This window comes from Nomascus leucogenys, chromosome 20 (genome assembly GCF_006542625.1).
Source record: "Nomascus leucogenys isolate Asia chromosome 20, Asia_NLE_v1, whole genome shotgun sequence".
NCBI lineage: Eukaryota > Metazoa > Chordata > Mammalia > Primates > Hylobatidae > Nomascus > Nomascus leucogenys.
This window is the reverse complement of record NC_044400.1, coordinates 65,566,582-65,593,571: the sequence shown is the minus strand read 5'-3', so window position 1 is coordinate 65,593,571 and position 26,990 is coordinate 65,566,582.

The following is a 26,990-nucleotide window of genomic DNA, read 5'->3' as shown; positions in this document are numbered from 1 at the left end:
AATTTAGAAGGAATGCAAGCTTATTTTATAACCCATTTCTTCCTTTGTTTCAATATTCATTCTCTTAAGGCAAGGAGGGAAAGCTATGTGTGTTGAGGGGATAGGGGTAGGTGTGTAGGTGTGCCTGTACACTGCTAGGCATTCTGTGAGTTCAGGATCTGGGAAAGAAGATGAGGTATTATGCTCCTAAGTAGCTTATGGCTTCCATCTCCAAGGATCTTACAATCGAGTGGGTACATATGAAATGAATAATTATCTCATCAAAAAGGGTAAAATAATAAGCATAAGAGATTGTTTGATAGAAGCTTAAAAGAAAAGAGACAATGTCAATCTTAGGTCAAAGTTTTATAAGTGGCATTAAATAAAAAACTAAATTCAGAAGACCTTAAGCCCCAAGGCTATAGTTTTTCAGGGAAGAGCCAAAGAAGAAAAGTCTTCTTTCTAGCTTTAAATTCAGTGATTTGACCCTGTTCTGTGTGCTCCAGGTAAAGTAATGATGAAAATTATTTCTTCCTCATATGATACTCTAGAATTAAGGATTTTTTATTGGGAAATAACTTCTATTAAAGATGGATATCAAGTTAAAAATTAGACTTAATATATCATAGATAAAATTAGTGTGTTTATTATTTTATTTGTCCTTATAAATGACATTTTTATTATTTTGTTTTATTTTTATTGGTATAAATTTAGTAAGGACAAGTGAAGTTTTGTTACACAGATGCATTATATAATGGTGAAGTCTGGGCTTTTAGTATACTCATCGCTCAGTGGATACACTAAATTACTTACTGCACCCATTAAGTTATTTCTCATCTCCCCTCCCCTTTCACCCTCCCTTCCTTCTGGCTCTCTAAGGACGTATTAGTCCATTCTCACACTTCTATAAAGAACTACCTGAGAGTGGGTAATTTATGAAGAAAAGAGCTTTAATTGATTCACAGTTCCGTGGGTTTAACAGGAAGCATGACTGGGAGGCCTCAGGAAACTTACAAACAGGGCGGAAGGTGAAGAAGGAGCAAGCACTTTCTTCACAAGGTGGTAGGAGAGAAAGCAAGAAAAGGGGTAAGTGCCACACACTTTTAAACCATCAGATTTTATGAGAACTCACTTACTATCATGAGAACAGCAAGGGGAAAATCAGCCCTCATGATTCAATCATCTCCCACCAGGCCCCTCCTCCAATTTGACATGAGTTTTGGGAGGGGACACAAATTCAAACGACAACATACATGCAGTAATTGACTTGTATTAACAAATAAAAAAGTTGGTTCAAAGATTCTTGTCTTCCCAGTAATGTTTTCTTGTAAGTTACCCTAAATTGCTCATACTGTCTTCCCCATATCCCGTCAGAGACAAAAATTTACTGCATACACTCAGTTAAGAGAAGCTAGTAAGGGCCTACCACGTGCCACAGTCTTTAATTACATCATTTAATGAATTCTCAATATAGCTTTATAGAGGTGATATATTCTTCCTCTTTGATAAAGAGGGATCTGATGTTAAATAAGCTGTTTAGTAATATTTAAAGCCAAACATAATGCGTGTTAGTCTGTTTTGGCTTCTATCACAAAATGCTGTCAATTGGGTAGCTTATAAAAAACATAAATTTATTTATCACACAGTTCTAGAGTCTGAGAAGTCCAAGATCAAGATGCTAGCAGGTTCCATGTCTGAGGCAACCCATTTCCTGGTTTATGGATCATGTCTTCTAGCTGCATTCTTCCACAGTGTAAAGGGTCAGTTAGCTCTGTGTGGTCTCTTTTTTAAGGGTGTTAATCTCATGAATGAGAGAGGATCCTTTAATTGCCTCCAAATGGGCCTGTCCCCCTAATACCATCACTATCATTTTTTATTGATAAATATACAGGCAAATTGATGCCATGTTATTTGTTATTTCATAGCATTATGCACAGACCAGTGAATACATAAATGTTTTGAATAATGTAAATTTCATGGGCTTTAGGGATTTTTGTTTGCTTGTTTAATGTCATTTGGTAAAAATATTTTTCTTCTAAATTTTAATAGCATTTAAAAGTTTTCATTTACTCTTATACTAAGATGTAGAAAAAGCATAAACAATAATTGAAAATTCTAGGTAATACAGATAGATGATATAAGGTGTAGGTTTAAGGGCAGCTGTAAGTAATAGATATAGATATCAATATAGATGCAGACATATACAGATAGAAATAAAGATAGAGAGAGAGATATAGAGAGATCACACTAACATTTAAATTCTGCTTACTAAGCACAGGGCATTATTCTGAGTACATTATATAGATTGACTCCTTAATTCTCCTAAAACCTCTATGAAGTAAGTACTATTTTTACCCTCGCTTTATAGCTGGAGAAATTAAATTAAAACTAGGTGTTACTCATTTCCTTTGGCATCTGCAGCAAACAATCACAAAGTGAGTGATTTAGAACAAGAGAAATTTATTCTCACAGTCTGGAAACCTGAAGTCCAAAATCATCATCACTGGGACAAATCAAGATGTCATCAGAGTTGCACCATCTTGGGGCTCTAGGGGCACATTGTTTCTTGCCTTTTCCAGCTTCTGGCGGCTCTCCTGGCATTCCTTCTTTGGGGCTGCATCACCCCTCTCTGCCTTCATCTTCACACTGCTCTCACCTTGGTGTGTGTGCCCTTTGTCTTCTGTCTGTGTCAATATTCCTCTGCTTTTCTGTTATAGGACACTTGCTGTTACAGTCATTGCCCAGCTGAAAATCCAGGACAAAATTATCATCCCCAGATTGTTAATTCAGCCACATCTGCAAATATCATTTTTCCTTATTAGGTAACATTTACAGGTTCCAGAAATTAGGAATTGATATCATTGGGTGATTTTTATTCAACTTTCTCCACAGCTAGGTAACTTATGAAAGATCACACAGCTTGAAATTTGGGGAGCCTATCAAACACACAGTGCATATATATTCTATATATCAACAATTCTTATCACTGACCACCGCCTATTACGTCGTTCTAGAATATTGCTGAGGATAGAGTGGTTCTAAGACAATGAAATGTTTTCACTTTATAATAAATTAGACTTAAATTATATCCACTTCATTCACAGTGGCTGCGAACAACTGGTACCAGTGACTGCCCACAGGAGGCCAGACCTAATTTGTGATAGTTGGGGCCAAACTATGTCATGTGAATCCATTGCTCAAAAATTGATATTTGAGTCTTTCTATGATGCCACAACAGGGTAATAAAAAGTAATCAGAATTTACTTCAATCTTTTAAAGTTTATCTCAAAGGCATGTTTTGACGCTAACAGAAAGCCCTTTCTTGCTTGCTTTATAAGTAATTATTTCATGTTGTTTAAACATTTTCGTAAATTTTATCTCATGGCAATATGAGGAAAATTTACAAAATAATCAGGTTTCTCAAAATAATCCAATTAATTAGACCCCAAATCATTAATGCCACATTTAAAATAGTGTGTTTATGCTTTAATTTGTGCTTACAAATGATGTTTTTATTACATTGTCTTACTTTTATTGGTATACATTTAGATGGGACAAGTGCAGTTTTGTCACATGGATGCATTATATAGTGGTGAAGTCTGGCATTATTATTATTTATTTGTGCCACAGCGTTATTTTTGTGCTACGGCATTAAAATATCATTGAGGATATTTTAATATTGATTTTCCCCAAGACCAGTGAAACAACCTCAAACACTGGATGCTTCCATCAACACTTTGCAATATAGGAGGATTACAAAGAACCTTCTGTTGAAGTTACTTAAATTCCTTAGTGACAGTGCTGCAATGAAAATTACTCAACTACAAACTTAGTTAATTTTATTCTGTGTAGGCAGTCTGATATTAATTATAAGGTATGATATAACTACCACTTTCTGGATGGGTTGCATAATCAACTGAATAATAATGCGTTTATACTTAAGAATACAGTTGTTTGATAGATTTTCAAAGTGTTAAAGTTTGTGAATATTATGACATATTATGAATGTAAGAATATAATATAAAATAATATATATGTATTTTTTTATATATAATATATACTCTTGTACCCTCTTATGAAATGTCAGTGAAGATTTGAATACAGCTTAGAGAAAACTTGTCATTAGCACAGCATGAGCTGAGTGACACCACAGAGCCATGGATATAGGATGGACTAGAGTTCTAAATATAAAGTTGATTTCCTGGCTCTCTATTAATTACTGGGTATAGAGTCTTGGACACTTTTGTTGATCTCTCTTAGGCTCAGTTTCCCCATGCCACCTATCTCGTAAGATGGTTGCATTGGTTGGAATTGAATAGGGTGTGTTTTGCAGACTGCATGTCACTTTCAAGTGTTTTCTGTCTACACTGTTAATGCATCCTGGCATTTGGGGAGGGGAACCCTTTATATACGTGAAAGTCCCAAGGCTAAACCGGATGAAACTGTTGCCGTAGCAGGATGCCTAAGACCCATCCTCTATCCTCACTTATTACTGCTCACCTAACCCCTACCTCTGGCACCTGCATAATGGATACCCAGGGATCGGGGGAGTAAACCTATAAACACACACTGTATTATCTGCCCTTAAAGATAAATGTTTTAATTCCTCTCTCTCTGCTTCCCCTACCTCTCTATTGAACATATATTTGACTAAGTGTCTCCTCCCATTCCAGAGGCAAGGGGCAAAGTACAAATGGATGCCTACATTATCATATGTCTAAATAATTACAACATAAGCTAATATTTATTCTGTTAAATAAAAAATATCTTCCCTCCTGTATTGAGACACATGCCCCTAAATGACCTAGAAAGCCAGGTTCAAACTGAAAATTTTCAGATTCCTTGGAGTTCTGACCTCTGGTCCCTGACCCCCAGCATGTTCTCCCGCTTTTCCCATCTCCAAGTTCATCCATACCATGACAGGTGTTGTACACACACAAGTGGACATTCCAACCAATATGTCAAAACTTTATCCACCCCAAACAGCAAAAAAGCTCATTCTATTCTTGACCACCTCTGTGGCCTAGGGGTGCTCATATTGGCAGAATGATCATTCCGTAGGACTGATCTGGGAAATAGGCTCTGACAGACCATGAGAGAAGGTACGAAGCCTTTGGAGCTTGGACTCCCAGGGCTGCAGGTCCTTGAGGCATATGGTAGAAGGAGAGTTTTGCCTATTCAATGAACATGTGTTCTTAGTCCCTGTGACTCCTTATCCCATGGGAAAGGTAATTAATAAAGAAAGGATTTTTTTTCCTCTTTACAAATCTAAAGGGAGAAGAAGGTTCCCAATTTTGACATAATTTTTCAGTTGTAATATTGTTACAGTTGACAATTATTGTGTTGATCCAGGCATCTTTCCCTATTCAGTTGCTCCTAGTAACTGAAATCATTTACTTGACCAGCATTTCATAAGGAAATAAAATTCTGAAGGCAAATTAGAGACAATTCTTGTTGTCAGCTTTGATAGTAGGTGATGAATTTGGGTGGGTGTATTAGTCTGCTGGGAATGCCATAACACAATATCACAGACTGAGTGGGTGGCTTAAATAACAGAAATTAATTTTTCACAGTACTGAAGCCTGGGAGCCCAAGATGAAGGTGCTAGCAGCGTTGTTTTTTTCTGTGATTTTCTTTCCTGGATTGCAATCTTCTTGTTATGTCCTCACATGTCCTTTTCTCTATGCATGTGCACTCATGATGTCTCTGTCTCTTCTTATAAGGCCATAATTCCTATTATATTATGTCCCCATTCTTATAATCTAATTTAAACTTAGTTGCCCTATCTCCAAATACAGTCACATTGGGGGTTAGGGCTTCAATACAGGATTTTAGGGAAGGGAGACAAAATTCAGTCCATAACAGCAGGTCATATAGATTCCAATCAACAAGTTTAAATATCAGATACAAAGAACTGTGCTAGGTACTCTGGAGAATAAAAAGACTAAATGGCTTAACTTCACGCTCTTACTTCCCTGCACACTTACTCCCAAAACTTTGCAAGTTGGACAATCATAAAATTTGTGTTAACTAAAAAAGTTGGTCCAAAGTTTCTTGCCTTTCCAGTATTGTTTTCTTGTAAAGTTAATCTAAGTTGTTCATCCTGTCTGCTTTATAACCTATGAAAGAGAAAAATCAAATTTATTACATGTTCTCAATTAAGAGAAGCTAGTAAGACCCACCATGTGCCAGGGTCTTTAATTCCATCATTTAACGAATTCTCAGTACTACTCAATACAATATAAAGGTGATATATATCCTCCCTATGAAGGAGTAATCTGAAGTTCCTCCTTTAAAATGTTTAAATATTACTAAATAAGTTGTTTAGTAATCTTTGAAGCCAAAAACAATGTATCTTCATGTGTTTGAGATTCTATGACAAAATACCATAGACTGGGTAGCTTATAAACAATAGGAATTTATTTCTCACAGTTCTGGAGGCTGGGAAGTCCAAGATGAAGGTGCTAGCAGATTATCTGTCTGATAAGGGCCCATTTTCTGATTTATAGGTACTGTCTTCTAGCTGCATCCTTACTTGGTGGAAACGACTAGTTAGTTCTGTGAGGTCTCCTTTCTACAGGTGCCATTCATAAGAGAGGATCCCTTACAACCTAATAATCTCCAAAAGGGCCTGCCCCTGTTAATGCCATCACTTTTGGGGTTAGAATTGTATATTAATCATGACGGGGCAGAAATAATCAGGCCATAGCACTGTGTGATATCACCACTTTGTCCTGTCGCAGTAGCTCTGCTGCAGGTAGACTGAGATCTTCCTTCCTACCCAGCTCATAGTTTCCTGAGGCAAAGCAGAAAAATAGTATGCTGCACTACAAAATTTAGATCACCACTAATTCTTTAAATCAATGGTAGTAGAGGCATAGCTCCAAGACCTGGATATCTCTATATTCTTGAATTGACAATGGCAATAACTTCGTATTAAAAAATTGATATAAATTGAAGATAATTTTAAAGCCATATGATTCCATAAAGTAAAATTTATCACAAAGTAATCGATCCTATTGTCTTTGGTTTATTTTTTTTCTTTATCAATTCCTGCTAAAGCATCATCCTTGATGAGAATGTGAAGGCTTCCTTGAAGGCAGTAAGGGAAATTTAACTCCCAATAATGGTAATCACAATAATGAACAAAGGAGGAACCCTAAAAATAAATTGAATTGAGAATATTACTTCGTTATTTTCTGGCAGTATTTTGATCACAATATCCCATCTTTGCCGATTTGTAAGAAAAAGGGAGGAACTTAAGGCTTTTCTTTTAAATTCTTCTCTTCTTTGGAAGATAGTCACAGAGCAAAGCATTGGCTGCAGGAGACATTACTTGCTGTAGCATTTGTCTCTCCTCATGGCTCCAGATGTGGTTTTACTGACTATATTGGAATTGCCTCTGGTCCTGGGTTTTTGGAAGAGGCTGTTCTGATTTAACTAGAAAACCTTTCTTCCTAGAAGCTGCTTTCCTTTGAATAACCTTCAATTTTCATTTGTAAACTAGGAAAAACATAAGGGAAAATTTTGGGGGTCTATTTTCCTGTAATACAAATATAAAGCAAGTCAAATATGCAAAAAATATAATTTTCATGTGACTCACTCTAGTTAAAATGGTGCAATTATAAGTAATAATATATAGATTATTGTTTCAGCAAATGTGGAGTAATTCACTAAATGCAATGGCTTCTTATTTATTTTTATTTAATTTTTTATTTTATTTTATTTTTTGAGACGGATTCTTGCTCTGTCACCCAGGCTGGAGTGCAATAGCACGATCTTGGCTCACTGCAACCTCTGCCTCCAGGGTTCAAGCCATTCTCAATGCCTCATCCTCCTGAGTGGCTGGGACTACAGGCATGTGCCACCATGCCCGGCTAATTTTTGTATTTTTTTTAGTAGACATGGGGTTTCACTATGTGGGCCAGGCCAGTCTCGAACTCCTGACCTCAAGTGATCCACCCACCTCAGACTCCCAAAGTGCTGGAATTACAAGCATAAGCCACAGCTCCTGGCCCAATTGCTTCTTTAAAGATAGATTTAATAATAGGAAAATATATGTTTTGCAGGTATTAATTTTATGATCATTATTATTATTAACCTACTTATAATGTTATGACATAAGAAACCTTTTTACTACTCTGTTATATAACAAGTTGTGCTTTTTATTTTTTCTATTTTTAAAATACCTATCAGGATAATTTTCACAGAAAAGACTAAGAAATGCAAGCATTCTCCAGATAACAGGAATGATAGGAAGATGAATGAGGATAATAATGGGAATTAGATTGATCCAATATGGACATGTTTCATAGATCTTTAAATTATATTAAATTATCATAATAAATAAACTAAATTTTATTAAATTGTCCATTTAAAATGTTTACATATGGGACAAGGATGTGACCTGAATGTGCAGAGTGTGGAACATAAAATGTAAATAGTTTGGTACATAGTATGGAAACAATAGTGCCACAGAACTAGTCTTTATGCCTACCTAGATGGCATAAATAATAGAATCTTCTGGTTATTTTCCTAAAGAGAATTTTCATGCCTAAGAAAGGAATAATATTCAAATGAGGTTCAGCTACCCAGTCATAAAAAGACCTGAAGAACTTGAAAAGCATATTGCTAAGTGAAAGAAGCCAATCTAAAATGGCTACATCTACATTATTCTAACTACATGACATTTTAGAAAAGACAAGATTATTAAGAGAGTAAAAAGATCATTGATTGCCTGGGGCATTGGGGGAGGGTGGATGTATAGGTGAAGTCTAGGAGAGTTTACGAGCCATAAAAATACTTTGTATGATACTATAATGGTAAATATATGTCATTATACATTTGTCAAAATCCAGAGACTGTACAATATGAAGAGTGAATTCTAATGTAAATTATGAACTCTAGTCACAAAATGTCAATATTGGCTGATCAATTAAACAAATATACCACACTAATACAAAACGTTAATAATGGGGGAAATGGGGAGGGGAGATTTGTGAGGTGGTATATGAAAACTCTCTCTACTGTCAGCTCATTTTGCTGAAAACTTACAACTGTTCTAACAGCAAAGTCTCAGGATACAAAATCAATGTGCAAAAATCACAAGCATTCTTATACACCAGTAACAGACAAACAGAGAGCCAAATCATGAGTGAACTCCCATTCACAATTGCTTCAAAGAGAATAAAATATCTAGGAATCCAACTTACAAGGGACATGAAGGACCTCTTCAAGGAGAACTACAAACCACTGCTCAATGAAATAAAAGAGGATACAAACAAATGGAAGAACATTCCATGCTCATGGGTAGGAAGAATCAATATCGTGAAAATGGCCATACTGCCCAAGGTAATTTATAGATTCAATGCCATCCCCATCAAGCTACCAATGACTTTCTTCGCAGAATTGGAAAAAACTGCTTTAAAGTTCATATGGAACCAAAAAAGAGCCCGCATCACCAAGTCAATCCTAAGCCAAAAGAACAAAGCTGGAGGCATCACGCTACGTGACTTCAAACTATACTACAAGGCTACAGTAGCCAAACAGCATGGTACCAAAACACAGATATTGATCAATGGAACAGAACAGAGCCCTCAGAAAAAATGCTGCATATCTACAACCATCTGATCTTTGAGAAACCTGACAAAAACAAGCAATGGGGAAAGGATTCCCTATTTAATAAATGGTGCTGGGAAAACTGGCTAGCCATATGTAGAAAGCTGAAACTGGATCCCTTCCTTACACCTTATACAAAAATTAATTCAAGATGGATTAAAGACTTACATGTTAGACTTAAACCATGAAAACCCTAGAAGAAAACCTAGGCAATACCATTCAGGACATAGGCATGGGCAAGGACTTCATGTCTAAAACACCAAATGCAATGGCAACAAAAGCCAAAATTGACAAATGGGATCTAATTAAACTAAAGAGCTTCTGCACAGCAAAAGAAACTACCATCAGAGTGAAGAGGCAACCTACAGAATGGGAAAAATTTTTGCAATCTACTCATCTGACAAAGGGCTAATATCCAGAATCTACAATGAACTCAAACAAATTTACAACAAAAAAAACAAACAACCCCATCAAAAAGTGGGTGAAGGATATGAACAGACACTTCTCAAAAGAAGACATTTATGCAGCCAAAAGACACATGAAAAAATGCTCATCATCACTGGCCATCAGAGAAATGCAAATCAAAACCACAATGAGATACCATCCCACACCAGTTAGAATGGTGATCATTAAAAAGTCAGGAAACAACAGGTGCTGGAGAGGATGTGGAGAAATAGGAACACTTTTACACTGTTGGTGGGACTGTAAACTAGTTCAACCATTGTGGAAGTCAGTGTAGCAATTCCTCAGGGATCTAGAACTAGAAATACCATTTGACCCAGCCATCCCATTACTGGGTATATACCCAAAGGACTATAAATCATGCTGCTATAAAGACACATGCACACGTATGTTTATTACGGCACTATTCACAATAGCAAAGACTTAGAACCAACCCAAATGTCCAACAATGATAGACTGGATTAAGAAAATGTGGCACATATACACCATGCAATACTATGCAGCCATAAAAAGGATGACTTCGTGTCCTTTGTAGGGACATGGATGAAGCTGGAAACCATCATTCTCAGCAAACTATCACAAGGACAAAAAAACCAAACACCACATGTTCTCACTCATAGGTGGGAATTGAACAATGAGAACACATGGACACAGGAAGGGGAACATCACACACCGGGGCCTGTTGTGGGGTGGTGGGAGGGGGAAGGGATAGCATTTGGAGATATACCTAATGTTAAATGATGAGTTACTGGGTGCAGCACACCAATATGGCACATGTATACATATGTAACTAACCTGCACGTTGTGTACATGTACCCTAAAATTTAAAGTATAATAATAAAAAATATATATATATATATAAAGTCTGTTAATTCAAAAAATAAAATCAGCTCCTCTCTAATAAGAGCAGCGATGGAGTATGCTGTTGGCATTCATATGTCCCTTCATACCACAAGAACATAAAGATGAGCATAAAGATGAGAGCTTTGACAGATGTCAGAAGACAGCTGTAAGGGACAGGGAAATTGACAGGTAACATTCCACTACTGAATTCCAGTTGTTACTGAAGTCCAAATTTATTTCTGATTTTCCTATATTTTTATGCTCAACTCTTCTTACCTGTGTTCTGGGATCAGCATACTATTCTCCCTTCTCAATTTTCTCACTAAAATCATTAAACGTAAGTTGCTTGTTCGTTTGTTTGTTATGTATAGCTAAGAGTGCTAGTACTGCCAGGGACATAAAGAGTGAATCGTACCTAATCAGCAAGCTTATCTATCATTGCATTTCCAGATTCAAATAGGCAGTTGTGTACCATTAGGCCAGCTTTTACCCTTACGTTGATTATGTAAGTTAATTTTTAATCTTACCATAGCCACAGATAGAGAAATTGAAGACAGTGCATCTTTAACAATTGAGTGCTCGCAAAATCACAGGAAACACAAGAAAAGTGTGTGCTTCCCAGTCATCTGCATACATTTCCTTCCTAAATATGATCAACAATTTAGGAAGATGAAAGTGCAGTAAAAATTTAAAAAATTAAATAGCTGTCTGTACCTAACATGTGAAACATGGGGTTGGGAAATAGAGCTACTGTAAAGATTTAGAAATCACTCTAATTGTACATGAGCATCCCCAGGATTATTATTATTATTTTTTTAACATACAGTAGGACAAAGTCATTCACTTTTCTGTTTTCTAGGCCTAAGAACGTTTGGTGCATGGTCCCAGTATCTCCATCATAGTCCTTCAAAATTTAGGCCTTGGGGGTCAGGCATGGTGGTACACACCTGTAATTCCAGCACTTTGGGAGTCCGAGGTGGGTGGATCACCTGAGGTCAGGAGTTTGAAACCAGCCTGACAAACACGGTGAAAACCCATCTCTGCTAAATACAAAAAATTAGCTAGGTGTGGTGGCACGTGCCTGTAATCCTAGCTACTTGGGAGGCTGAGGTAGGAGAATCACTTGAACCCAGGAGGCAGAGGCAGAGGTTGTAGTGAGCCAAGATGGTGCCACTGCACTCCGGCCTGGCCAACAAGAGTGAAACTCCATCTGAAAAAAAAAAAAGAAAGAAATTTAGGCCTTGGATAATTGTTCTAATTTTGTGTTCCCCAGGGTTGTCAATCTTTGATGTCATTGGTTTCAATGTTAGAAAAATGCTAGATTTCTGCAGAAGATCATTGATAAATACTGAAAGATATTGCCTACTGGTTTCAAAAGTTTAAATTCTGGGATATATTGATAGGGTTCATAGACTCTATTCTACATATAGATAGAAAAATGCACACAATATAATATCCTTTTCAGGTATTAAATCAGCTGACCAAAGAGTATCTGTGTTTCTTCCTTTATCTTATATTTTTAAATGATATCTCCACGTTACTGTGTTTTCAGACCTAATAATGAGGAGATAAGTTGTACAGATTTGAAAGCATTTTATACTACTTATGCAGTTGCAATAAATTATCTTTTTAAATTATTTATCTTCTCATATATATTTCAAATTGTATTATTATGTAGATTTTTCACAGCATTTCAGATAATTAGTGTAACCTCGACCCTGATGTTCAGAAAAATTTGCAACCAAAAAACAATATTTTGATTTCTTTTGATTTCTTAAGAATACTTTGATGTACTTGGTTGTAAATGAATAGAACCAGAATTCATTATTTTTACAAGGGAGTAATTATAAAATATACTTAAAAATAATATGTAAGTGACATCACACCACAATATATGTGCATTTAAAAAATGCTGAAAAAACTGTTTTCAAATGAATAATGGTTGAAAGTTGACTATAATATGTTAGTACCTTTATAGAGTTTCAGATTGTCATTATATAATTTCACTTATTTGTTCATCACAATAGGGCATTTCTCCCCTTCCCTTTTATACATAAAAGAACAATGAACCTCAGGAATTTAAGTGACTAAAGTGCCCAGAAGTCAGGCAGACAAGCTGGGTCATGTTTTTGCTTGGAAGTGAACCACAATATTCTGCCCTTATATTCATTGCATAATCTGCTGGCCCACAAGAACATTGACTCATTCATTCGCCAAGTATTTTTAAGGTACACTATATAAGCCACATTCTGAGGATTTCTTTGTAATGTGCAAAAGTTATACTTTTCTCCATGGTTGTTTCAATCTAATGAGTAAAACAGTGATCCAAGTAACAATTGAAAATGTAATCAAGAGGATCTTCAAGAGAGCTGACTTGAAGCATCTGCTACTCACCCCCTCCACAAGGAAGAACTAAAATAGAGAGTAGATAATCACACTAGAATAGATCATCTAAGAAAGAACATTGGAATTCAACAGAGAAGTGAGAGGAAATACCTAAAGCAAGAAAGGAGAGGGAAATGAGCCAGCCTACTTGGCTATGATCAGCTCAGAGCCTTGAGAGTCTTCCAAAGGCAGGGAAAGCATAAGCGAATGACCCCTAGCAGTCCACATTCGCACCGCAGACTTCTGGAAGTCTGGAAGTCTGCAGCCATGAGAAAGCCCTTAGACTCATGTGGACCCTAAGACTGACTTAGGGAGCTGCCTGGAGACTGTGGGAAGACATTGCTCCAGAGAGGAAGATCATCCTGGGTCCCACACACCCCCCACCCATGCTCTAAGCAGCTACAGCAAGATGCCATTTGGAGAGCCCAGCCACCACCAACCCCCATCCTACCTGGGGGCCAATAGCTTCTGTATCTCCACATCTCTGGAGCCACATTGACATTTCCTGCCCACAGCTCCTGTTGTCAGGGTTGAAGCATAAGCCATTGCCAAAGACATTCCTACACCCAGCAGTGACACCTCAGCACATATTTACACACTTGTAGGGCAAGCTCCCTTGACCACAGCAACTGCTGCTGTGGGCTGCCATTGCCAGGCAGGAAATGCAAGAGAAGTGTGTGCTTCCCTGTCATTTGCATACAGCTGTTGCCACTGAAAGCAACCCCTCTCACTTGGAGCAGGGCTGCAGTGCAGCCACTGCCATCATGACCTGAGCATTACAGCATAGGTCTAGTATCACCTCCCACGCACACCTACTGCATGAAGCACCTGCACACATCACCAGAGGTCCTGAGAACAGGTCTGCCTGGTCTGGCTCCAACCCCCAAGTGCCCAAGCACACCTCTGGGGGCCAGAGGATTGTGTAGCCCAGTCCGCGACAATTGACACCTGAGAATTCCTCCCAGGTGACTGAGTTTGGGCGCACCAAACCTGCTGCTATCAGCTACCTGTGGACCTGGTACTGGCCTGCCAAGCCAATCACAGTCACTGTCAATACCAGGATAGACAACTTGGAAGCCAGAGGTTTGTCCTACCACTGCTACCGCTATTGCCCATAGCATACTTCATGCCCAGGAGCCCAAAAACCTGCCCACCCAACTGGCCTACTGCTGTCACTACCAGCAACCAAGCAAGCCACCTGGAAGTTCAAGAATCAGCCTATCTGGACTAGCTAACACTAATGCCAGTATACACTGCCCTAGGTCCCAAGGAAAGGAATATTTGGTCTACCACTGCCGTGACTAGAACCTGAAGACAGGCCTACCTGGCATCCAAGTCACCAGCAAAACTTCACCATAGCCTGTACTAACAACTGCACCTTAAGCCACTGAGGAAATCACAGACACTGCTGACACTTATAACAGCTGAAGAAATAATATGTAGATTACACTACTGCAAACATCCTGAATTAAAACCAAAATGTCCTGCCCAAGCAACATCATAGATAATATGTTTAGGAAAAAGTTCTTCCCTACGATAGCAAAACCAAAATTTGAAAAAGTGACTGTCACACCAGATGCACAGATAGCAATATAACAACATAAGAATCACAAAAAACAAGGAAATATAATACCTCCAAAAGAAAACTATAATTCTTCAGTAAAATATTCGAATAAAAAACTATAAAAATCACAGAAAAAGAATTTATATTAATAATATTAAATAAGCCAAATAACATACAAAAGAATGCAGAAAAACAATACAAAGAAATCAGAAAAACAACTCAGGATACTAATGACAAACTTACCAAAGAGAAGTATCACAAAAAAGAATCAAAGAAATTCTGGAACTGAATAATTTATTAAATGAAATACAAAATATATTCAAAAGTTTCAACAATAGAATAGATGAAGCAGAAGGAAGAATTTTAGACAAAGATTTTTCACAAGAATTTGTTTAAAAAGCTAATTTGACATACGGGACATCATAAAGCAAATAAATATTTGAATTTTCTAGATCCCACAAGGTTAAAAAAAGGGATAGAAATGCTATTTAACAAAATAATAGCTGAAAACTTCTTAAGTCTAGCAAGAGATTTAGAAATCCAGTTACAGGAAGTTCAGAGATACCCAAACAGGCACAATTCCAAAAAGTATTCTCCATAAGATATTATAGTTAAATTTTAAAAAGTCAAAGACAGAGAGAATTCTAAAAGCGGCAAGAAAAAATGTCTAGTCACCTATAATGGAATCCCCATTCGACTAACAGAGGGTTTCTCACCAGAAACCTTACAAGCCAAGAGAACATGGGATGATATATTCAAAGTACTGAAAGAAAAATAGTGCCAGCCAGGGATACTATACCCAGAAAACTTATCAATCATACATAAAGACTGGTCCTACAAGAAATGGGAGTCCTGCACCTGGAAGTAAAAGGACAATATGTACCATTATGAAAGTACATGAAAGTCTGAAGCCTGCTAGTAAAGCAAACACACAAATAAAGAAGAAAAAGAACTCAAATGTTACCAATACAGAAAAACCACCAAATGACAATAATAAAAAATAAAAGAGAAGAAAAGGAACAAAGAATAACAAAAGATAGAAAACAAACAGAAATCATTTAATATAGTGACAGAAATAAGCTCTTACATGTCAATATAAGCTCTCACATTGAATGTAAATGGTTAAAATTCCATTTACATGGAATTTTATAAAAGATACGTTTTATAAAATATATAAATTTTATAAAAGATATAAAGTAACTGGCTATATGCAAATAAATGAGTAAACAAAAAAGACCCTGCTATATGTTGCCTACAAGAAAACTCATCTCACCAATAAAGACACATGTACAGTGAAAATAAAGGAATAGAAAATATATTCTATGCAAATGGAAACCAAAGCAATTCTAAGTAGCTATATTTATATCAGGTAAAACAGACTTTAAGTCAAAAATAATAAAAAGAGACAAAGAAGGTTGCTATGTAATAATAATAAGGTATCAGATAAAATAATTTAGAACAATCTTAAACATATGCACACCCAACACTGCAGTAACCAAAAATATAAAGCAAATCTTATGCCAATACAATGGTAGTTGGGACAGCAAAACCACTGTCAGCATTAGACAGATCATCCAGACAGAAACTTTAGAAGGAAATATTGGAGTTAAACTGCAATTTAGAACAAATGGAGACAGCAGACATATGCACAATATTTCATCCAATAGCTACAGAATACACATTATCCTCATTAGCATATGAAATACTCTTTAGGAAAGACCATATATCAGGCCACAAAACAAGTGTCAACAATTTTTTTAAAATCACGTTATATCAAGTATCTGTTTGGACCATAATAAAATAAAAATAAAAATAAATAATTTTTAAAAAACTTTGTAAATTGTACAAATCCATGGAAATTAAACAGCATGCTCCTGAATTGCCAATGGGTCAAGGAAGAAATTAAGAAAAAAATCAAAATATTTCTTGAAATAAATTAAAATTTTAAAAAATCTTAACAAAACCAGTGGAATATGGCAAAAGCAGTACTAATAAGAAACTTTATAGCAATAAATGCCTATCTCAGAAAAGTATAAGTATTTTAAATAAAGAATATAATAATGCACCTCAAAAAAAAAATAGAAAAGCAAGAAGAAACCAGGCACAAAATTAGTAGAAAGAAAGGATAAAGATCACAGCAGAATGAAAGTACCGGAGATTAGAAAAAAAAAAAACCAATCTTTGTATTTCATTATATATAGATATAGTATATATATTCATAATGTATGTATATACATATAAAATACAAAGAACGAATGAAATGAAAAGTTTGTTTTCTGAAAAGACAGACAAAATCAACAAATTGTTAACTGGACTAAGCAAATCAAAAAGAGGAAGACAGCCCAAATACACAAAATCAGAAACGAAGAAGGAGACGTTACAATTGATACTACTGAAAAACAAAAGATTATTAGAGACTACTATGAACACCTATATGCTAACAAACTGGAGAACCTAGAGGAAATGGATAAATTCCTCAATCCATACAACCTACCATGTTAGAATTAAGAAGAGAAAATCTGAATAGATCAATAATAAACAATGAGATGTAGTCAGTAATAAAAGGTTTCCCAACAAAGAAAAGTCAAGGACAAAATGGCTTCACCGTCAAATTCTACCAAACTGCTAAAGAAACACTAACACTTATTGTTATCAAACTTTACCAAAATATTGAAAAGGTGGAAATTCTATTTCTATGAGGCCAGTATTATCCTAATACCAAAACCAGACGAGGACACAACAACGAAAGAAAACTATAGGCCAATAACCCTTCTGAACATACATAGATGCAAATATCCTCCACAAAATACTAGCAAACTGAATCTAACAGCACATCAAAAAGATAATGCAGGGCAGGCGTGGTTGCTCACTCCTCTAATTCCAGCACTTAGGGAGGCCAAGACAAGTGGATCACTTGAGTTCAGGAGTTCGAGATCAGCCTGGCCAACATGGTGAAACCCTGTCCCTGCTAGAAACACAAAAATTAGCTGGGCATGGTGGCAGGCACTTGTGATCCCAGCTACTCGGGTGGCTGAGGCAGGAGGAATAGCTTGAACCTGGGAGGCTAGGGTTGCAGTGGGCCAAGATTGCACCCCTGCACTCCAGCCTGGGCGACAGAGGGAGAGTCTGTCCAAAAATAAATAAATAAATAAAAGAAGGTAATGCATCACAATCAAGTGGGTTTCCCACCCCACCCCACCAGGGATTCAAGTGTGGCTCAACATATTCAAATCAATAAATTCAATTCACCACATAAGCAGAATTAAAAACAAAAAACATATAATTATCTCAATAGATACAGAGAAAGCATTTGATAAAAACCTTCAACAATTTAGGCATTGAAAACACATATCTTGCAATTATAAAAGCCAAATATGACAAACCCATGGCCAACATCATACTTAACTGGCAAAAGTTGGGATCATTTATTCTAAGAACTAGAACAAGACAAGGATGCCTATTTTCACCATAGTACTGGAAGTTATATTTAACATAACACTGGAAGTCCTAGCGAGAGCATTTAGACAAAAGAAATAAAAGTCATTCAAACTGGAAAAGAGAAAGTCAAATTTCCTCTGTTCAATGACGACATGATCTTATATGCAGAAAATCCTAAACACTTCTCCAAGATACTGTAATTGATAAATCACTTCAGTAAAGTTTCAGAATACAAAATCAACCTTAAAAAATTAGTAACATTTCTATACACCAATAACATTCAAGCTAAAAACCAAATCAAGAACTCAATCCCTTTTACAATAGCCACGCACAAACACACAGATATGTAGGGATACGTTTAATTAAAGAGACTGGTGAAAGAAATCTCTATGCAAATACTACAAAACACCAATTAAAGAAAATACAGGTAACACAAACAGATAAATATCTCATGCTCATGGATTGGAATAATCAATAGCATTAGCATGTTAATACTGCTCAAAGCAATCTATAGATGCAATACAATTCCTATCAAAATATCAACATAATTTTTCACAGAATTAGAAAAAAACAATTTTAAAATTTACATGCCCAAAAGTGCCTGAATAGCCAAATCAATCATAAGCAAAAATAACAAAGCTGTATGCATCACATTTTCCAACTTCAAATTATAATCCAGGGATATATTAACCAAAACAGTATAATACTAGCATAAAAATCGACACATAGATGAATGAAATAGAATAGAAAACCCAGAAATAAGTTATTTACCTACAAGCAACTGATATTCAACAAAGTTGACAAAATATACAATAGGGAAAGGAAATCCTCCTATTTAATTAATGATGCTGGGAAAATTTGCTAGCCATATTCAAAATAATGAAACTAAACCCTTAGCTCTCACCAGTTACAAAAAAGTGATTCATCATGGAGTAAAGACTTAAATGTAAGACCCGGCACTGCAAAAATTATAGAAGATAACCTAGGAAAAAGTCTTCAGGATAGTGTCTTAGGCAAAGAATGTATGACCAAGATCTCAAAAGTAAATGCAATGTACACAAAAATAGACACAGAAATTCAATCAAACTGAAAAACTTCACAGCAATAGTAATAATAATCAACAGAGTAAACAGATAGCCTACAGAATGGGAAAAATATTTGCAAACTATGCATCCAACAGAGGGCTAATATCTAGAACCTAGAAGGAACTCAAACAACCCAAAAATATAACAAATAACCTCATTACAAAATGGGCAAATGACATGAACAGACATTTCTCAAGAAAAGGACATATCAACAGCCAAGAAACATATTAAACAATGTCCAACATCAGAGGAATGATAATTAAAGCCACCATAAGTTAGCATCTCACCCAGTCAGAATGGGTGTTACAAAAATGAAAAAATAATGTGGGCAACGATGAAGAAAAAAAGGGAACACTTACATTATGATGGTGGGAATGTAAATTAGCACAAACTCTATAGAGAACAGTATGAAGATATTTCAATCAACTGAAAACAGAAATACCATTTTATGCACCAACCCCACTGTAGGATATATATAGAAAGGAAAATAAATTATTACCTTAAAAATACACCTGCACTTGTATGTTTATTGCAGCACTAATTACAATAGCAAAATCATACAATCACCCAAATTGTCCATCAATGGATGACTGAAACTGGATAAAGAAAATGTGGTATATATACAGAATACCATGCAATCATTATGAAAAGTAAAATCATGTCTTTTGCAGCAACATGGAACTGGAGGCCGTTATCCTAAGTGAGATAATTCAGAAGCAAAAAGTCAAAAACCACATGTTCTCACTTATAAGAGGGAGCTCAAAAATGGGTGCTCATATGGACATACAGAGGGGCATATTAGACCCTGGGGACTACAAAACTGAAGAGTGGGAATTGAAAAATTAGCTATTGGGTATAATGTTCACTACTGAGTTGATGGGAACACTAGATGCCCAAGCCCCACTACTACACAGTCTGTCCATGTAACAAACCTGTACATGTACTCCTTGAATCTATAAAAATTAAAAACAAACAATATATAAATAATTAAATATAACTCATACAAATGGCCAACAGATATAAGAAAAAATGTTCAACATCACTAATCATCAGATAAATGCAAATCAAAGCCACAAAGAGATATTATCTTAACCAGTTATAATGGCTATTATTAAAAAGACAAAAATACTGAGAAGGATGTGCAAAAAAAAGGAATTATTGGTGGTGGGAATGTAAATTAGGTCAGCCACTATGGAAAACAGTATAAAGATTTATCTACAAAACCAAAACAGAGCTTCCATGTGATCCAGCAATCCACTACTGGGTTGATACGATTTGCCTCTGCCCCACCCAAATCTCATCTTGTAGTTTCCATAATTCCCACAGGTTGTGGGAGGGACCCAATGGGAGATTATTGAATTATAGGGGAGGGTCTTTCCCATGCTATTCTCATGATAGTGAGTAAGTCTTACAAAATTTGATGGTTTTAAAAATGGTAGTTCCACTGCATAAGCTCTCTTTGCCTGCTGCCATCCATGTAAGATGTGACTTGCTCCTCCTTGCCTTCCACCATGATTGTGAGGCCTCTCCAGCCATGTGGAACTATAAGTCCATTAAACCTCTTTTTCTTTCCAGTTTTGGGTATGTCTTGATCAGCAGCATAAAAACAGACTAATATGTGGGTATTTATCCAAAGGAAAATAAATAGTATATCAAAGGCATACCTGCACTGTTACATTTATTACAGCATAATTCACAATTACAAAGATATGGAAGCAATGTAATGTTCATTAACAGGTGAATGGATAAATAAAATGTTGAATATATATGCCCAATGAAATACTATTTGGTTTTAGTGAATAATGAAATCATGTTATTTGCAGCAAAATTAATGGAACTGGTGGTCATTGTGTTAAGTGAAGTAAGCCAGGCACAGAAGGGCAAATATTGCCTGCTGTCACTCATATGTGGGAGCTAAGAGGTTGAACTCATGGAGGTAGAGAGTAGAGTGACAGATACCAGATGCTGGGAAGGATGTGTGGTTGGGGGTAGATAAAGAGATATTGGTTAATGGTTAAAAACATACAGTTAAACAGAAGGAATAAATTATAATGTTTCATAGTAGACAGAAGGAATAAATTATAATGTTTGTTAGTAGACAGAAGGAATAAAGTATAATGTTTGTTAGTAGAGTAGGGTCACTATACCTTACAACAGTGTATTGTATATTGCAAAATAGCTAGGACAGAGGACTAGAAATGATTCCAACCCATAGAAGTGATAAATACTCAAGGACACCTCAAATACCCTGACTTAATCATTGCACAGGCTATGCATATAATAAAATGTCACTTGTACACCATAAATGTCTACAAATATGTGTATGTATTATGTATATTTACACATAATAATATTTTCTCAAAAACTTAAACATGAAACTGTCATGAAATCCAGCATTTCCCCTTCAGGGTATAAACCCAAAGGAGTTCAAAGCAAGGACTCAAATATTTGTACACTGAGGTTCAAAGGAGCATTATTCATAATAGCCAAATGAGAGAAAAAATCCAAATGCCCATTGATTGATGAATGGATAAGTATGATGTAGTATATATGTACAATGAAATATTCAAGCTCAGAAAGGAAGGGAATACTGACAGATGCCACAAAATAGATGTGCCTTAAGATGTTATGCTAAGTGAAACAAGTCACTCACAAAAGACAAATATTTATGTGGTTCCATTTTATATGAATAAGAACATAAACTTGTGAGACTCTAAAAGACATTTTTTACAAATTTCAGATAAGCACAGAAACCTTTACAAGACCATCATTTAAAAATTTGCATATCAAGCATTATCTATATCCCAAATACTCCCAAGTGAAAAATAATTTGCTTATTTCATTTAGAGAAAGACAGATGTTACAGTTTAGGGTTTCAGGAATTACTCAGAAATGTCCATTTAGTATGAATACTTTGTATTTTTAGTAGACCACATGTAAAGAATATGTCTATATATTTTTTTATGAAATACATTTTGGATTGCAAATTTCTTTTGTTTAACAATAGTCTGTATCCCACCAGTAGCAGGAAAGAATCATGGAGGCATTTAAATATATTTATGATAAATCCAGGTCTGTTTTTTTTTTTTTTTTTTCATTCTGGCTGACAGTTCAGGAGGAAAGTTTCTTGGCTCTGATAGATAGCCCACTCCTCTACCTCCACAAAATACTGAGATACACACAGGTGAACAATGCATATTTCCATTTTTTTTTGGAATTTGGAATTTTAGTTGGGTCATATGTCTGATACCAAAAAGCAACCTTAGAGGAAAATACCTTTTATTGACTGCAATAGTATTGTGAAAAGTTTCAATCATGTGGATGCATATAGACCCTGTATTTGAAGATAAACTTTCAATAGCAGTCATCTTCTTTTGGTATTGGGTGTCTTATTAGGAAATGGCATAACTCACTGCTCAGTGAGTCATGTAAGTGGGTCAAAAGAGGCGAATGGAAGTTTATGGTTTGGGACCACCAATTTGATAGTGATTAATTTTATATTTCTTGAGGTCAAGTTGACCATTTATGGTCACAATAATAATAGAAAAACACAATATGTCCATTGTACCTTGGCTTAAAAAATACATGAACATTATTTTCTAAATAGCATTTTATATTATCTACCTGGCTTGTAAAGTAGGTAAAGCAAATCTGGAAACAAAGACACAAGAATGTGTCTGAGAACGTAAAATTGAAAGTATAAATATAGGGCATTGGATTTGCCTTTGTTTTGGTTTTATTTTTAAATTATATTTAAAAATTGATAGATGAAATTGTATGTATTTACCATGTATAACATAGTGTTTTCAAGCATATATCTATTGTGAAATGACAAAATCTAACCAATCAAAACCTACGTTACTTCACATTGTCATCATTTTTGTGTTGGAAACATTTTGCATAGGAGCATCAGATTTGAAATTTAAAACAAGTCTTCCATTGATCATTTCAAATCATTACACATATTTTGAATGTATACATCTACTTGTCTTCATAAAACTTTTTTATACTAAAGTTTCCTTTTGGCTTATGAGTATGCTCCATAACAACTACTTCAGTGCCAAATCTATTAATTTTTCTATTTATTTTTTAAACTTTAAGTTCAGAGTACATGTGCAGCCTTGTTATATAGGTAAACTAGTGACATGGGGGTTTGTTGTTCAGGTTATTTCATCACCCAGGTATTAAGCCTAGTACACATTAGTTATTTTTCCTGATCCTCTCCCACCTTCTCCTAACCTTCACCTTCCAGTAGGCTCCAGTGTCTGTGTGTGTCCCCTCTGTATGTCCATGTGTTCTCCTCATTTAGCTCCAACTTATAAGAGAGACGGTGAGATTTGGTTTCAGTTCCTTCGTTAGTTTGCTGAGGATAATGGCCTCTAGCTTCAGCCATGTTCCTGAAAAGGACATGATCTTGTTCTTTTTTTATGGCTACATAGTATTCCATGGCATATACGTACCACATGTTCTTTATTTAGGAAACCATTGGTAAGCATTTAAGTTGATACCATATCTTTACTATTATGAATAGTGCTGCAGTGAACATACATGTGCATGTATCTTTATGACAGATTGATTTATATTCTTTTGGGTATACCCAGTGATATGGTTTGGCTCTGTGTCCCCACCCAAGTCTCATCTCAAATTGTAATCCCTATGTATCAAGGGAGTGACTTGGTAGGAGGTGACTGGCTCACGGGGGTGGTTTCCCCCATGCTGTGAGAATGAGAGAGTTCTCATGAAATCTAATGGTTTTAAACTTCCTTGCTCTCTCTTGCTCTTGTCTGCCACATGTAAGATGTGCTTCGCTTCCCCTTTACCTTCAGTCATGATTGTAAGTTTCCTGGGGCTTCTCCAGCCATGCAGAGCTGTGAGTCAGTTAAACCTCTTTTGTTTACAAATTACCCAGTCTCAGGTAGTATCTTTATAGCAGTATGAAAATGGACTAATACACCCAGTAATGGGATTGGATTGCTGAGTTGAATGGTAGTTCTCTGTTTTTAGCTCATATAGGAACCACCCACACTGCTTTCCACAATGACCGAACTAAGTTACACTCCCACAAACAATGCATAAGCATTCCTTTTTCTCTGCAACCTCACCGGCATCTATTATTTTTTCACTTTTTAATTGTAGCCATTCTGACTGGTGTTAGATGGTATCTCATTGTGGTTTTGATTTTCATTTATCTAACGATCAGTGATGGTGAGCTTTTTTTTATATGGTTGTTGGCCACATGTATGTCTTCTTTTGAAAAATGTCTGTTCATGTCTTCTGCCCACTTTTTTGTGGGGCAGTTTGTTTTCTTGTAAATTCATTTAACTTCCTTATAGATACTGTATATTAGACCTTTGTCAGATGCATAGTTTGCAAAATTTTCTCTCACTGTAGATTATCTGTTTATGCTGCTTATAGTTTCTTTTGCTGTGCAGAAGCTCTTTAGTTTAATTAGCTAACATTTCTCAATTTTTGCTTTTTTTGCAGTTGCTTTTGGCATCTTCTTCACGACATCTTCACCCTTGCCTATGTCCAGAATGGTATTTCCTAGGTTGTCTTCCAGGGCTTTTGCAGTTTGGGGTTTTACATTTAAATCTTTAACCCATCTCGAGTTGACTTTTTTATACGGTGTAAGGAAAAGGTCCAGTTTGAATCTTCTGCATATGCCTTATCCCAGCACCATTTATTTACTATGGAGTCCTTTTCCTATTGCTTGTTTTTGTCAGCTTTGTAAAATATCAGTTGGTTTTAGGTGTGTGGCCCTATTTCTTGGCCTCTATTCTGTTCCACTGGGCTATGTCTCTGTTTTTGTACCAGTACCATGATGTTTTGGTTACTGTAACCCTGTATCATAGTTTGAAGTTGAGTAATGTGATGCCTCCAGCTTTGTTCTTTTTGCTTAGAATTGCCTTGGCTATTCAGACTCTTTTGTAGTTCCACATGAATTTTAAAATAGTTTTTTTTCTAGTTCTGTGAAGAATATCATTGGTAATTTGGTAGGAATAGCATTGAATCTATAAATTGCTTTGGAGAGGATGACAGCCCTAAATTTAAATGAACTTTTCTTAATAGACATTTATTTCATGTTTACTTATTCTATGGTTTCTCAACCATGGCACTATACACATTTGGGGCCATATAATTCATTGTTCTGGAGGTTGTCCTCTGCATTGTAGGATGTTTAGCAGCATCCCTGGCCTCTCTACCCACCAGGTGCCAGAATTATCCTTGCTTTGCCAGTTGTGACAACCGAAGATGTCTTCAAACATTGCAAAATGTCATCTAGGGTTTTACATAACATCCAACTGAGAACAACCAATTTATGCAAAATATTTATATAACTTCATTTACTATTTGGATATGTTTGGATACTGATAAGCCTAAAGATTCTTCCTTTAGTTCAGTTGCTTGCTCCTTGCTTAAGTCTTTGGGCTGGTTCACAGGGAATGAAGTAAAAGCCATTCTCTCACAACAGGTCTTATGTTGGGTATATTTCTCCTTTTAGGAATATTTACAGGCTGGTTGACATAAGTACCAACAACTCTAGCACTGGCTGAATGTGTTTTGCCAACTGAGTAATCTAGGTTGATAAGCTAAACACAGTTGGCAGGAGGATATCTTTCTCACCAGGAGCCTTGGCAGTGAAGTGATTCTAGTTGTGGGTACATGATTTTTATCTTTGTGAAGTTCTTGTTATGGATTATAATATTGGTAATTATCATCAACAAATAATTAACAAGAAGAAGGGTATTTAATATAGACCCAAGGCAGAAGTTGATTTTTCCCCCTTTTTTAGTAAAGGAAATAACAATTCCGGGTTTTAATGATCCTGGTGGTACTCAGTGCCACACCCTGACCAGTTTTTTAGGAATTATCAAAGAGAAATCTGGATTCCATTTTAACAATAGGAAATCCAGCTTAATATCCTTAAATTCAAACCAGTATGCTAAGTGTATCCATTTTCCCAAACTTTAATTACTCAAGCAACAGAATACGGCATACTAGAAATCTATAGAAGGCAGGTAGCACCTTTTTGGCTCCTTCTAATTCCGTATACTCAGTAAGAACTTTAACTTGTCACGTTATTTTAATATTTACAGTGTTTATTGCCTAATCTTACCATCACACCCTCAAAGAGGTTAAGTAACTTACCCAATGTCTAATAGCTAGGAACAAGTAGCACCATGGTTCAAATTCAAGTATTTCTGTTATCAGAGCTCACTCTTTCTAAACTACTCTGCCTTTAGTGACAATGAATCATTGTTCCTTAAGAAAGAGATGATGTTTCACACTGCATTTGAGAGTAGTACAGCACATCTGATGTAGAGAAAGTAATTGTTTCTTTCTCTTTGTTTACCTATAGAGATGCATACTTTATATACTTCTGCTGAGAAGAACAGGACATAAACATTCTTACCACTAATAAACTGCTAATGGTTTGATTACTGAGCCTTAATAAGTCCATTCAAGAGCCTTATTTACGATGCATGGAATAATATAATTCTGATATAGTGCATGAAGTGTGCAAGGGAACTCATAAACTCATAAAAAGTGAGAACTTATACTTTGATTCCGAAGTATTATCATCTATTTTATGCCTGTCTTCCACATGCCGACTT